Genomic DNA, 11,678 nt, shown 5'->3' with positions numbered 1-11,678 from the left:
TCTGCTGCTCAAAATTGATGGCATACACACATATATAATAATAAATACACATATAAATACATATATACACACACGCACATAACAGGTAAAGTCTTGCATCACATAGACCAAAACGTCTGCAGAAACTGACAGCCCTACTACAAACAATAACCCATTTAAATTTAGGACAGCCTAGCCAGGAATAGGCATAGAGCCTCCCCTGCCCTCTCCCCCTCCCCCAGAAAACAGAGCTTTGTTTCCATCCAAACCTTGCACTGAAAGGAAGCCTGTCAGCTGGCAATAACCTCGTGAGACAACTTTGGGGAGAGCAAAGGGCCGAGAAGAGAAAGGCCTCATTCTCACTGCAAACAGGAAAAGAAAAGAGAAAAAGAAAGCTCTGTCTCCACATAAGGTTTGCTGGGCTGGCTATGAACTGTTCCAGTACGTTCCATCAAATAGACGCCTTCATAGAATCAAGCCAAGCGCGAACCCCGGGTCTGGGACTCTCACTCCCGGGCCGCATGCGGGCCAGTGCACACATGCTCCTGCTGTCTCACACCCTGGGAGAGCCCTTACATGGGCTTCATGAGGCTAAGTAATAAACACTCTGTCTTCACCCTGCTATTTATGGGTTGCTTGGGGCATCCTGTTCTCTCCACTGCCCTTACCTGAACAGACGGCTCCTGCAGACCCCACATTTAATGGGGACAACAGTGAATGTGAAAGGCTCTGTGTGCCCCACACACCCCTGTTTTCCTGGCCACCAGTGCTAATTGCAGAGAAAGGTGGATCTGCCTTCATTCACCTATTCTCTGGGCTCCTATCCTCGAGGCTAAATCTGTTCTTTTACCCCCGGGGAACTCATTTTCTTCCTTCCTTTCAGACATCTCTCTAAGACATCCTTTTCTATTTTACCACTGCCAGGGATTCTTTCAGTCTTCAGTGATGGATCAACCACCTTGGAACACAAGAACAACTCCAAATACTGCAAGCCACCAGCTGTTTCCTCCAGCAGAGCTTGTGGGGACGGCTGGACAGCCGGACACCCACAGAGATAAGGCGCTGAGCCGGTCCTACCTGTTGCTGACTCCCAGGTTCCCTTAGCAGCCTTGTGCTTCCCCTGCACACATTGTGTTTGGGTTGCAAGGGGGAGAGATGCGCATTTGAAAGCAAGAAGCGTGTCCAGGCCAGCAGACGCAGTTGGCAAGCTGCAAACGAAGACGCCGGCGGTGGCCGCCAGGTGCTCCTGCAGGTTGCTCACTCTGGCCAGCTTTGGGGCCTTTCTCCCTCAGCTCCTTTGGGGTTTGCAGGCTTTCAGAGCCGACGGGTCCTGCATGAAGAGAATGAGTCACGGCTGCATCCTGCTCACCCGAGGGCCATCACCCAAGCCTGGAGCCCTGCCACCTCTCGGTCTTGTCTTCATCCTGGGCTCACCGTGGGATCCTGAAAACAGACAAGACAGTAGGGGATGCGTTAACTCGGCCTCTCCCCACGGAACACAGTTCGCCATTGCAGGACTGATTAAATACAGGACATTATCTCACCATAATGCCCTCCTGGCGGCGTTCCCAGGAAAATTCTAACTAATCATAAAAATAGAAAGAAAAACGCAACCTAAATTCCATTCCTCATCTTAAATGAGTGATGTGTTCACTTTTATTTATTTTTCTGGAAGCAAGGCGGGAAAAGAAAATGAATTTTAGGACTTAGAAAAACAAGCTACTAATAGTACTAAGTAGAGCGGGCTGGTGGTGCAGACAGCTGGGATGTAGCCGGAGAGGCTTGGGCGAATCCCAGCCCTCCTCCTGGCTCCAACTTCGAGTTTTAAACAAGAGCACCTGGCAGGGCAAAGCCAGGATGGGGCGAGGAAGTGGGGGTGATTGCAGGCCAGGTGTGGGCACACACACATGCCCACATAGCCATGCAGGCAAGGTGCTCAAAGATATTCTTGTGGACTTGGCAGGCAAATGCTCTCCCAATACTCTTTTTAAGCAATGCCTGCCTCTTTCTCTAGAATCATTCTTTCTGGAGACTCAGGCACGGTTTGGGTACTCCTGCCTGGAAGAGTTTTTCCAGGAGATTCTCCTGGCCAATTCCTACTCACCCTTTAGGGATCAGAGCAAATGGTGCTTCCTTCAGGAAGCCTCTGAGAATTCTTACCCCAGTCCAGGTTGCTGATGTTCTGAACCTTCCCTTCATGCCAGTCATGTGGCTGCAATTAATGCACTAATTGCACAGATGATTGTTTAAGGGCCATCCCCCACCCCCCCACCCCGCCTTAGATCTACAAACATGTTTGCCTCATTAACTACTTTGTGCCTGGTACACAATAGCTGCTCAATAAATGCCTGGTCCTGGTGGGTCCACAATGCTAAGGACCATGTCCTTGTTCCTCCCAAATAATTTCTGCTCTTCCTTTCTGGGAAGTCTCCATAGGTAAAACATTGGACAGTTCAAAATCCTGCAAACCATCTTCTGAGTGAAAAGAAATGAAAGCACATGCCCCACACCCCTCCTGGCCTCACCTGCCCCCGCTGCTGGCATTAGAATCCCAGCACTGCCATCCCCCATCATCGCTAGGGCTGCAGTAATGGGCACTGCTATTTGATGGCAAAGTTCTAGCTGAGCTAATTAAGCATACTGAGCTAATAACCTTCCATTTTGGGACTGGTATTATTCATAATTTAATGTATTGCTGCTGAAACATTAACCTTTCGACAACTGGCACGTTGCCCACAGTAGCCCAAGTGCTGACCATCTTTCAGTAAAATGAGTATTATTGTTAAAACAGGTATAAATCATTCATGGCTGCAGCTTTTGTGTCAGACCCTATGTGAAAATAAGCAGTAAGCTGGGTAATTTATTTACCTTTTGCTGATTATTTTTTATGATTTTATGATCATATTCGATGATGATTCATAAACATTGGCCTGGTGCCATTTTGTAATCATTTCACATTTTAAATATTGTGTGACTGTTCTGCTTTTCATCTTTAAAAATTTCAGGATTGATACCGGGCAACTTAATCCAGACACAAATGCAATTTCATCTGAAAGAAAGGGTGGGGTGGAAGGAGTCTCCACCTGATTCACTTAAGAAAAGAAAAAATTTCAACAGAGCTGTTTGGGGCTTCCACTTGTTACAGCATTGCACTTACTGCAGCAAACTTTCTTTGAAGTTTAACACACAGAGGGTTCCTTGAAATCTGAATAAAAGCACAGGAAAACAGTTAACAAGCTTCTGGTTGGAAAGATGATGGGAAGGAGCTGAAGGGTGGAGGGCAGGCCTGGAAATCCTGGCCTCGGGCCAAGAAGGTTGGAAGCCACAAGCCTCACTCCCAGCACCTGGTTGGAGAATGTGATTACATCCCCCGGGGGTCTGGAAACTTTACTGCCCGCCTGCCTGCGCCTGCTGCCTACGCTGGGTATGGGCTCCCGTAACGGTTCCCTAAGTCGCTTGTCCTCCTTATGGCGGCAGCTAAGAGCTGGAGGCTGAGAGGTGGGCAGGGCCTGCATGGCCTGTGAGCTTCGGAGGCGACCTCTCTACACCCCACAGGCTCTCTTACGGCATCCCTTCACGTTCCTCACAGCAGTGCAACACAGAATTCCTAGTTTGCAGTAGGAGAAGCAGCTGTTCTGAAGGTGGGAGGGAAGCAGGGCTGGGGGGAAGGCAGGGGATGGGAAGTCCCGCTCCGTCCTCCTCAGGCGGAGGTGTGTTCAGGAGCAAACCTGCTCCCGGAGCCTCATTCCACGCCAGGCGTGCAGGCACAGAGGGGAACTCAGCCAGAGAAGACAGGCTGCATGGCCCCACAGGAAGGAGACGAGGCCTGGAAACGCCGCCACACGTATGTGCTGCAAACAGACACCCACCTCCACAGGGGAAGCCCCAGCAAGCAACAGGAGGACACTAGGTGTCTTTCTCTCCAGGACACTTTGAATTGAGTGACTTTGGGGTGGCTGCTTGCTCTCTTTTCTACCTTCAGTTTATTTAATCTCCCATTTACAGCTTTCAAGTTCTTTTTTCATTTTGATTGTCTGGTTTTAGGGTTTACATACATACACATATATATATATATATATATCTGTCTCAATGTGTGTGTGTGTATATATATATATTCATTATATATATACACACATACATGTCTATATAAAATTATTTTAATATAATTATTTAATATTTCATTGTACAATTCAGTGACATTAATCACATTTATAACATTCATAACTCTCATCACTATTTCCAAAATTTTTCACTGCCCCAAACAGAAACTGCACCTATTAAGCATTAACTCCCCATTATTCCCAGGAGTTTCCAAACCCCTGGAAACCTCCATGCTACTTTCTGTCACTATTCTGAATGTTTCATTTAAAATGAATCATACAATCATGTCCTTTTGTGTATGACTCATTTCATTTAGCGTAATGTTTTACAGTGTTGGGTCATGTACAGAATTTAATTCTTTTTCAGGGCTGAATAATATTCTACTGTATGGCTATACCACATTGTGTTTATTCATCCATCTCTTGATGGACAGTTGAATTCTTTACCCCTTTTGGCTCTTGGGAACATTGGTGTACAAGAATCTGAGTCCCTAATATACATAGGAACTGATATTTTTTGACCATTACATTTTTTTTTTTCCATAAAAGGTGGTTGCACATTATACACACTGATGTACCTTTATCTTGAATGCTCTGCTTGCTAGCTTGGCAGACCTGGCCTGGCCACAAGTAGCACAGCCATTCATGCCTGGGAATTACTCTCTGGCTACCCTGTCAACGCCGCTGCCTCAGAGCACTTCTTGTCATCACCTTCCAACATCACTGAGGCTGGTACAGGTGGTGAATTCTGCAGCAGGAGCTTCCATTCTCTACAATGGACTTGATAAAACAGGCTTGCTTCTCAGGTATGATAGAGAACAAATTAAGAAACAAAATAACCTGGCATGAGTGAAATTCCCTTTCAATCATGTCAGCCAGAGCAGATGTTGTCATGAAATTTGATGTCATGGATTTATTTCCTAATATAAAGTCTAAAAGAGAAAACAGCATAAGAGCTGAAATGTGAATTGGACATGTCTATAGAGTGTGAATTGGATTCAAGACAAAATATTGTGAATGGTTAATAGGGTCAGTCTAAGTATACTTGCTGAAATAATCTCTTGGATATGCAAATATTCTGAGAACTACACTGTCAAATATCTATTGTATCCTCTTATCTATGTGTTCACAGAACGGCTGCATGTTATAACAAATGAAAAAATGTGAATTTAAAAAATAATGTCACCCTAAAATAATACTTTACTTTGAATAGTAATTTTTGTTGTCGGGATTTTTTATTTTTGTCATGCACCAGACAGCCGGGTTCTTAAAACAGCATTCTTTGGGAATATTAAGAGGTGAGCTTTGTGGGCTCTGTTCTGAGGGGAAACAGAAGGGAGGGCTTATGAAACAGGTCACATTCTCTTGATGAGGGCGGTGTGGCAGGTAGGGGGGATGTCCCTCAGTTGGCCATTAGCACCTGCCATGCCTCGGTTTTATTCCAGTGGAACTGCTGCTTCTGGCTATCTGGAGCTCCCCCAGTGGAATATCCTTTTGTGGGAACACTGTCTTGAGGGTCTGGGTTGCTACTTTCATGAACATTACGCATGAAGATGGCAGGCAAGGAGAATTCATATGAAGAGCACTTGGAGAGAAGCCTTAGGTTTTATTGTTGACAATTTCCAGGACTCCACCATCAAACTGCTCATAAATCCATCAGTTCAGTAGATCAATGGACTGAGTTTCATTTAGTTTCTTTTCCTCTCCTTTCCCTAATTTCTGGGAGTTGGGCTGTGGGGCAGAGAAAGAATGACAAAGTACACAGTAGATGGATGACCATACTGCTCATATTCTCGAACAGTCCCTGGTCTGTGGTAGGTTCTCAGGAAAATATTTATCAAATGAACAAATAAACATCAGCCACTAGATCCTCAGGCATTGACGTGATCTGACCAACCTGTGTGCCTTTTCTCTTTTTTGGTCTGACCCAAAGTTAACTTTGCAAAACTTGGGTAGAATTTGGCTCAGAAATATCAGGAAGTGGCAGAGATCAAGAGAGCCCTTTCACCCATGTAAATCAGAGCATCCCCTGGTTCTTTTGGTTTGCAGGTTAGAATTCCCGGGATTCGCTAAAGAAAGGATTCTGAGGGTACAACATCACAGAACAGCTCCTTGTTCTCCTCTTTATCCATTCTTCGCGTCTACCATGTCTGACCTCTTCTGCTTGGGACCCATCGAAACCCATCCAGTCTGTATCCCACCTGCTCAGAGCCCTGCCTGCCTTTTCCCTGCCCAGTCGGAACACTCCTGTCTTGCTTCCCCTCCTTCCCCCACCCCATTTGTACCCTTACAACAAGGGTTTCTCAGTTGTGACCATGGCCCAGCTTACCGGAATTTCTGGGGGTACTAGTTAAATATGTGCGTTAGATCTACCAAAGATCTACCAAATCAGAATTCCTACGGTGGGTTTGAAAGTCACTTATAAAGTTAAGAAACACTGTCTTTTGCCATGAGTAGTATGATTACCATATTAATAAGATACTGTTCTATTGCTTAGCTGACGTGAGTGGAAGTCTGCAAGGCTACTCCTCTCCTGCGTGTCTACGGTGGGAGGGCAGAGGACTGGGACGTGCTGTCAAGTTGACACCTGTCCTGTGTGGACGGGAGGAAGAAGGAATCCAGGTAAAATGGTATTAGCTCTTCAGGAGCTCAGACTGTAGTCATCACAGATGGGCTGGTCCTCTTTACAAAGCTCTCTGCACTTCCATTCCTGTGATTTTTACAATGAGAAATGTAAATGTGGTCTTTGAAAAGCAACCCTTTTGTGTATGGCTTGTGAATTACCCTCTTTCCCCGCTGCCTTTGGGGATGCTCTTTGGGGGGATGCTCTGAGGCAGGTTTCTCAACCTCGGCCTTGTTGGCATCTTGGGCCAGGTTCTTCTTTGCTGTGGGGGCTCAATGTGCACCTTGTAGCGGCCTCCCAGGCCCCTGCCCCCCAGAAGCCAGTCGTGATGCCCCGCTCTGAGTTGTAACAACCAAAAAGGTCCCCAGACAGCCCCACGTGTCCCCTGGGGAGAAAACAGCCCCTGGTTGAGAACTATTGCTCTTGGCGAACTCCAACCCAGTGCCACAAAGAAGTTTAGCCTTTCTTCTGAATTCAATTTCACCTTGCCTCTGGCCCCTTCCTGACATCCCTCTTATGTTTGTGAATGACATAGTGCTTCGAAGGCCACAAGCTTCAAACCTGAGTCCTCCAGTCATCCTCTCCTGTTCGCCGTGCCTCTGACGTGCCCCTCGCTAACGGGGAGTTACTTCCTACTGTTTCTTCCATCTGCACTTCTGCACCCCTTGATTAAGATCTGGGAACCAGTCATGTGGGCTAGCCACAGGATACACTTCAAATGCTGTCCCTTCCAGCCTCTGAATCTAGGGTACATGTTCCCCCTCTTTTCCAGCACTTATTTTCTGTCCATTTTGGGGGAATATATTTATGCATACTTAGCTCTTTCCTTCACTGGCCTTGAAGCTCCCAGAGGTGAGTTGCTTTGTTCTCAGTTATCTTTGCTTTTCTATAGCAGAGGACCTTGCACGATGTTGGTGCTTTGAAAAATATTTGTTGAATTGAGTTGAACAGGTGAATTTCTTAATCACAGGTCCACCGCTGACATGTAGTGATATGTGTAGAGTTTTCTTGACCTTTCAAAGCACTTTCACAGTCATAGGCCTAGCTAGCCTTCCTCTCCTTGGTATTTGAATCTTTTGATTTATCTGCATTTGCTAAGATGGAAATTTAAAAAATAACAACCTGGGCTTGAGGTTAGGACCTGAGCTCTGTGGCCCACTGGGGTTCTTGGGCAAGTGCCTAACCTCTCTCAGCCTCAGCTTCACCTTCTGTGAAAGGGGAGAAATAATAGCACTTATCTCGTAAGTTGTTGTGAAGGTTGAAAGAGAAAACACATATAAGTGCTTAAACATGGTTCCTGGCACGTGGCAGATGCTCAGTACCTGGTAGCCACGGGGTCCTGGTGTCCCTCCATTTACAGCTCTGTCCAGGCCTCACTGGGTTCCAGTTCTCTTGGCTTGGAGCATCTCAGGGCCCCAGCTCCATCTCCAGGCACTGCCCCACGTCCCTCCCACTCGATCAGCCCGCACCAAAGTGCCCTCTTCCTCGAGGCCTCTGCTCCCCTTCTCCAAGCCTGTCCTAGAGCAGCTCCCTTTACCGGTAGTGTCTGCCCCTCCTATTAGAAGACACTTGCTGAGAAACACTTCCATCTTCACCCATGTTTCCCCAGCACTTCGAACCTCCCTTCATGATAGCACTTTTCATATTGAATCATGGTTAATTTCTTTTTCTATCTGAATTTCTCTGTGAATTCATGGACTCCTCAGAGTGGGGATTATGTCTCACGCATCATCCCATCCAATCACAGTGCTCAGAAATCCTAAGAGTTCAATCAATGTTTTCTGGCTTTAATAAAATAGCAACACTGATTTTTTTGGTAGACCTTTTTACAGGGATACTTTACATAGATCATCTTCCTGGATCTTCAGAACAAATGAGGGTGGCCCTGGCAGATACTGTGCGGAAACTGTAGAAACCAGGACAGAGAGTTTAGCAATTTGGCCAAAGTCCCTAGGCAACCGGGTGTATCCTGGTGCTTCTTGTCAAACTCCTTATTTCATGGCTAATGGCTACTCATAACATTTGGTGACAATGGCTTGGAGAAAGAACTGGCCAAATCCCTGGGGACAGAATAAATTGATAGGTTAGGTCATGCACCTGTCTCCACCTGGAGCTTTAGGAGGTCTGCAGATGACCCTTTGCAAACACTGCCACAATCCTATGGATTCCAATATGACCATTTGGGGAAATCTCTCAGCGAAGGGGTGAGGATGTTTTCTTTTTGACAAGACCCTGGAATACTGCTCATCACTGAAGAAAGGCTGGCTCATAGGTCATGGGCTAAGTTATATAGATATAATGAGAACAAACAGGGTCTCTAGAGAACAACCCCTTCTGGACCACAGTTGACTTCAGATGTAGACCTGACCGTGAATCCTTTTCACCCGACTAACCCCTCATCAGCTTTTGGAGCTCAAGTGTCACTTGCTTCAGGAAGCCTTCCTTGGTCACCCTTCAGCCCTGCCCTCTGTCCCCCACAGCGTTTTATGTCTGCTTCAATCTTCACACTGTCGAGTGGTTAAATACAGGTCTGTCCCTCATTTGACCATGAGCTCCCTGCAGGCAGGCGGCTGTTGGATACATCTGTCAGTGGGCCATTCTGGGAGCACAAGAGATGATGCCAGTGTTCTGCAGAGGAAGCAGGACCACAGGCTATCAGGTCATTATACCCAGCCTCTACTCACCATGCCCGACGACAAGAACTCTTACATAAATATATCCTTGGTCACTTTCTTCCTAACAGTCAATTTCTACAGGTTAAAAAAAACAATGAACACTTGCCTGGTCTTCTAGGTCCAGTACTTTTCTCACAGCCTTAAAGCCTTTTATGATTGGGACTTCCTTCTCCCTCATCCCTCCCACTCGCCTGTCCGCATGCTGACCTACTGTCTCCCACCTCTGTGCTTCTGCATACACAGTCCCCTCTACCTGGAACATGAGCCCCAGAACCAGGGGAGCCCTTTCCGTCATCTAAAATCTGGTTCAAATGTCCCTTTGAAGCCTCCCCAGGCCCCTCCCTGCAAGCTGAAGCCCAAGGGGTTTCTCCGCTTAGTTCCTTGAGTTTCTGTGACTGCCTGACCTTTCTTATCATGTTCTGATTAATTCTGTTTCCTTCAATTAGAGTGTAAGCTCTCTAAGGGCAAGGATCCCATCTTGTCATCTCTCTCCACACCCAGTGCCAGGGACCAGGTGGTTGGATGCATGTTTATGAAATGAGAATCTGTGCAACGTTACATTCCTTTTTTATTTGATGAAGTTGAAGTGTGTTTTTACAGCTCGAGAAGACTTTAAACATATATTGGTTTTCATACGGTGTCAAGTTTTGGTCTCCAGGACTTTTCATCTGGCAGAATGAGAAGCCAGGATTAAGTAAGCTGCGAATGTATAAACCCTCCTCCTGTAAGGGGGGTGCTCCTCAAGGGCCAGGATTGAGTGGTGCTAGGGCTGCTGTCTTGCTGTCCGATCCCGCTGTCTTTATTGTAGTCCCGGGCCTGGTCAAATCATCCATCAAGCTGACATGACACATGCAGCTAGTTTTATGCAAAATGCAAAACCTTGAGTACCAACGACAAGAGGAGCTGTCACAATTCTGTGCAACTTGGAAAAAGACTGGGGGTCCTTTCGACTTTTGCAGATATGACTCTGTCTCCTTGTTTCCACCCTTCATCACAGAGGCCTTGCTTTGGAAACTTTAAGTAATCACAACATTTATCAACTATCCATCGACCACAGCGACGATGTGCCTGTGTGCGGTTAGCTGGTCCTGTTCCAGCCGTGTGCCCATGTGATAATTATGTAACAACACACTTGATCGCTCTGTGGGGAAGGAGCAATGGGTCACCGCACTGTTATCTTATCAGGCATTATTAAGTTTTGCTAATGGATGGGACTAACTTTCTCCACCCAGCTGATTGGCTGGTGAGTCACTTATAACACCAAAAAGCAAGTGTTCATGTATTTTTAAAATGAATAACTGTTTAGTTTTATTTAGGTATCTTCAATGTTGTTAAGAAAGGGGAAGGATTGAAGGCAGCTTCAGAGACAAAAGGAGCTCCATGTTGGAAGGGGACGTCTAAACGTCAAGCCCTTTATGTCCAAACAGCAGATGCTGTCACGTCTACCCGCTGCAAGTCACCCTCCTGCTCTGACTCCCCCAAAGACTGAGAAGTCTCTCCTCCGCGCCACCCCTGCGTCCTGAACAAGCCTAACCTGTATGTTATTCCTGCTGTACTACAAGTCCATTACCACGCCCGGGATCATCTTGGGGGCAGGGCCACGGCTTGTTCATTTTTGTGCCTTATGTACCCAGCTCTTCAAAGAGCATGAAGATGATGATGCTCATGTACCTTACTGGGAAGACCCTATTTTGGACGTGCCTTCCTCTCAGCCTTCCTTCTCAGCTTACCCCTGCCAGTCCCTCTCTGGGACCCCTCCGTCTCCGCCTCCCTGTTGAGGAGTGAGGGGCACAGAGCAGCGGGACTCTGATTCTCTCTGCAGCGGTTACAACAGGGTTAAAGTTGAGGTTTCTAATCGCTCCCGTGAGGTCTTATTACCTGTTGATGAGGTCCTTTTGGGATCGGCATCAAACCGACAACAATAATAAACACTCCTGTGCTGGAACTCAGTAATGACTGCGCCCCAGGCCTGGGGGCTGTGGGGAGGCGTGCTGCATGGGCCTGGAAATGGCAGGCCAGGGATCTGGTGGCACAGGCTCAGAGGGGCAGCTAACAAGCTGGTGGGCACCAGCTTGAGATTTTGGGCTGGCTGGAGGCACCTCTGTTGTTACGGCGCAGGCGCCCCAGAGAGGACCCTCCACAGCCAGCCTGAGGCTGAGCGATGCAGTTGGGTGGTCTTGCCACAGGACCTGAGGAATTTCTGGAGAACGATCTGGTAATTGTTTCATGTGTATTTCTCCAAACTTTTTCCTATGTATATAAATGTGAGCGAGACTGTGCGTGCACGTGTGTGTGCGCATG

General features: G+C 47.0%; 1 long non-coding RNA gene across 1 annotated transcript in view; it reads right to left on the bottom strand.

Moving 5' to 3' along the window:
• Window positions 1-247: 247 nt before the first annotated feature.
• LOC118918774 (uncharacterized) overlaps window positions 248-11,678 on the bottom strand; it is a 36,439-nt gene continuing 25,008 nt past the window's right edge. Inside the window, exon 3 of the long non-coding RNA XR_005027253.2 lies at window positions 248-1,422. This is a non-coding gene — a long non-coding RNA (uncharacterized LOC118918774). The remainder of the gene's footprint in view (window positions 1,423-11,678) is intronic.

The sequence above is a fragment of the Manis pentadactyla genome, chromosome 15 (genome assembly GCF_030020395.1).
Source record: "Manis pentadactyla isolate mManPen7 chromosome 15, mManPen7.hap1, whole genome shotgun sequence".
Lineage (NCBI taxonomy): Eukaryota > Metazoa > Chordata > Mammalia > Pholidota > Manidae > Manis > Manis pentadactyla.
The sequence above is the reverse complement of the archived record's forward strand: the minus strand, read 5'-3'. Positions and strand labels throughout refer to the sequence as shown.